Source organism: Sinocyclocheilus anshuiensis, unplaced genomic scaffold (assembly GCF_001515605.1).
Source record: "Sinocyclocheilus anshuiensis isolate Anshui unplaced genomic scaffold, SAMN03320099.WGS_v1.1 scaffold2396, whole genome shotgun sequence".
NCBI lineage: Eukaryota > Metazoa > Chordata > Actinopteri > Cypriniformes > Cyprinidae > Sinocyclocheilus > Sinocyclocheilus anshuiensis.
The window spans coordinates 1-3,969 of NW_015544258.1; the positions used below are offsets into that span (position 1 = coordinate 1).

General features: G+C 36.7%; 1 pseudogene; it reads right to left on the reverse strand.

Moving 5' to 3' along the window:
• Positions 1-86: 86 nt before the first annotated feature.
• Positions 87-3,364, reverse strand: LOC107697991 (ATP-dependent RNA helicase DHX8-like; annotated as a pseudogene).
• Between the last annotated feature and the right edge of the window lie 605 nt (positions 3,365-3,969).

A 3,969-nucleotide genomic window follows, 5' to 3' on the forward strand; every position in this document is an offset into this window, starting at 1 on the left:
GCTCATACTTATAATAAAGTGAATGTTATTGTCCGTTGGTGTCAACGCTAGTATAGTTATCAATATAGTTATTGCACTTGGTGTGAATAGGCCTTAAGGCTTAGGGTGTGTAATATGATGTAAGGAAGTCATATAAAGTTACTGTTATTCTCAACCCCCCACCTATCCATGATGCCCAGCATCTGTTTGCGGATATCCTGCGCACGACGCAGAGATCGCGCCTGGATGAAGTTTTCGTAGCACCAGGGGTTGGAAAATTTGTTGTTCTTCCAGGAGTTGTAGACAGCCAACAAAGTCAGGTGGTCCCCCTCAGGCTGGTGAAACTTAGCCTTCTTCTGGTCTGCCAGAGCTTGTTTGTCCTGAGATTCAGAGTAAAATCATGATTACTATCTTTGGGATCAGTTTGATAGGATACTAAAACTCCATGTAATGATGTAACCGTTCCTTGACCATTCATGGATCTGTTAACATGTGTGGGCTAGAGTACCTTTGGTCTATAGAAGACATTCTGTACTGAGAGCATTGACACTATGGTCAGCATCTCTTCGCTACAGCCAAGATGGACGGACATGATCAACATCTTACAAAGCATGGGCTCCAGAGGAAACTCAGCCATCTGATAGGAACAGTGACAAGAAACTTAAAACTTTATTTTGAAAACTGAGCAGCTACAACCAAAACCTCAATAAAGCACACATTCACAAACTTAAGCAAAGAGACACACTTACTCTACGGCCGAGGCATGTGAGCAAACCTTCATCATCCAACGATCCTAGAGTGTACAGCTGCTCCATGGCCGTGATGAGCGTCTCCATGGGCGGAGCATCCATGAAATCAAATGACAATAGGTCATTGATACCCATTGCCTGATTGGACAAAAATGCTCATAATATTAATGATACACTTATACAAATCCAGTATTAGACATTTTAGTTTTCATTTATCAGCAAATACAGGATAAGTCATTATCTTCTATTGTTTATTTAACTGTACATTATCTTTTTTTTTTTACATTTAGATTATCTTTTTATCATATAACCCTCAATTAAAAGTTTATCATTAGGTGCCTTTCCATTACAGATTTGCGCAAAACTTTGGCGATATTTTATAAATGTCGATAAAAAAGTATTGCGAAATGACGGCATTTCCATTAACCTATGTTATGCGACTAAAACGTAATTTTTTCCTCTCGTGATAAGTTATGGCAATGGATTTTGATGGGATTTTGGCTACACTAGCCACTATATTTAATCGAAGGAAGCGTATGCGTGTATCTTGACAGAAGCAGTGCGGAGAGCAGCTTCTGGGACGTGCCGTGGCGTGACTGGTAACACAAGCTTTGACTAGAGTGGCCGCGATCAGCTCCGGTGGCCGTTTCAGAGCCATAACGCGCCACAGACGTGTGCAGTGTAAATAGTCTAAGCATTAATGGCAGGGAGAGCAGCCACATATGAAGTGTTTCTTGGAAGTTATAGTACATTGAGGAATGATCATATGACTTTTTACGTACGCCATGTGACCTGTTAATGCGAAAAAAAATGTTTCCATTGCAGTTTTGCAAATTATTCCTTTTTCGCATTGCCTGAAAACCCACCTCATGCTAGGGTCAAAGATCCTGGTCTGCATTTCACTGGGTAGGGCAGAGTAGACTGGGAGGATGATCAGCTCTGGGACATCAGGACCGAGATGATTTCATTCGTTCGTACAGGATCTCACAAGCTGTGTCAATCTCCTCTTGACCCGTCAAGAACACCAAGACGTCACCTGTACATTAAATCATGTTTATTATAGGAAGCTCATTTTCACAGGCATTCACAGGCTTTTCTGTGAAAAACTGTTCAAAAAGTTACCTGGAGGCTCAGTGAGGTGAATCTGCATGACTGTGATCAGACTGGCATCCAGATAGTCAGTCTCAGGTTCTTTAGTGTACAAAACCTCCACTGGATATGTACGACCAGGGATAGTAAAAATAGGTGCTTCATAAAAGTACTGTGAGAATTTCACAGCATCCAGCGTAGCAAATGTCACGATGAGCTTCATGTCAGTTCGCTTCTGTACAGTCTAAATAAAACAAAAACAAGACACTATTACATACGCCTCAAAAGAGATGGACAAATCTAAGCACCTTAGTTTGTCACTTTCACACATTTTTGCCCCATGTATTACGAGATTAGAAAGCAACTCAGTGTTTAAAACAGTTCAAAATCTTTAAGTTTAGATCTTGCATGCCTCATTTTTATCAATTTATTTTTAAGTTGTATATTGTTCACTTTATTTAAAAAAGTACAAAAATAATATTGAATTTATGTTCACCAAGGCTGCATTGAATGATTCACATTAAAAACAGTAATACTGTGAAATATGTGAAATATCTAAAATAAAGGTTTTCTATTTTAATACATTTTAAAATGTAATTAATTCTTTTGATGGCAATGCTGAATTTTCAGCAGCCATTTCTTCAGTGTCACATGATCATCCAGAAATTTAGTATGATGATTTGCTGCTCAAGTAACATTTCTTCTCTTTTTGTGAATTTTTTTTTATCAGGATTCTTTGATTAATAGAAAGTTCAAAAGAATAGCATTTATTTGAAATAGAAATTAATTGTAACAATGCTAAAGTCTTTACTATCACACTTTAATGCTTCCTTGGTAAATAAAAATATTATATTTTCAAATAAATTAACAAATAAATAAAATAAAATCTTTATTGACCCTGACACTCATTGACTGTGTGAAGAAAGCCTCAATTTGTGAACCGTACCTTCTTGAGCAGGCCAAAGAGCACGTCTGTGTGAATGGTTCTCTCATGGGCCTCATCCAACATAATGATTGCATACTGGCCCAGATCAGGGTCAATCAGACACTCTCTTAACAGCATACCGTCCGTCATGTACTTAATGACAGTCTCGGGACTTGTGCAGTCCTCAAAACGGATGGTGTATCCAACCTGCACAGACACAGAAAGAGATCCGTTTCAAACTACTGTGGTCAAATATTAGATCACTGATGCCTATGTTGTATAAATTAATATAAGAAAGCATCTACCTCTTGACCTAAACAACAACCGTACTCCTCCGACACTCTTTTAGCCACAGACATGGCTGCCACTCTTCTGGGTTGTGTGCACCCGATCTTCCCCCGTGTGGTGTATCCAGCCTCAGCCAGGTACTGAGTGATCTGAGTGGTCTTCCCTGAGCCCGTCTCACCGATCACAATCAGGATCTGGTTGTCATGGACAGCCTGTAAAGACAATGGTTGAATCTATGAACATAACTAAACTGAAAACTAGCTCAGAATGAAAATACGTATCAGTTGAAGTCACACCTGAATGAGCTGCTCTTTCAGCTTGTAGATATTGTTCACTTTATTTAAAAAAGTAAAAAAATAAATAATTACTACTACTAATAATAATTTAAACAGTTTAAATATATTATATATATATATATATATATGTATGTGTATTATAATTTAATATTGAAAGATGTTTTTTTATGTTCACCAAGGCTGCATTGAATGATTCACATTAAAAACAGTAATACTGTGAAATATTACTACAATCTAAAATAAAGGTTTTCTATTTTAATACATTTTAAAATGTAATTAATTATTTTGATGGCAATGCTGAATTTTCAGCAGCCATTTCTTCAGTGTCACATGATCATCCAGAAATTTAGTATGATGATTTGCTGCTCAAGTAACATTTCTTCTCTTTTTATGAAAGCTGCGATACATTTTTTTACATTTTTTTATCAGGATTCTTTGATTAATAGAAAGTTCAAAAGAATAGCATTTATTTGAAATAGAAATTAATTGTAACAATGCTAAAGTCTTTACTATCACACTTTAATGCTTCCTTGGTAAATAAAAATATTATATTTTCAAATAAATTAACAAATAAATAAAATAAAATCTTTATTGACCCTGACACTCATTGACTGTGTGAAGAAAGCCTCAATTTGTGAACCGT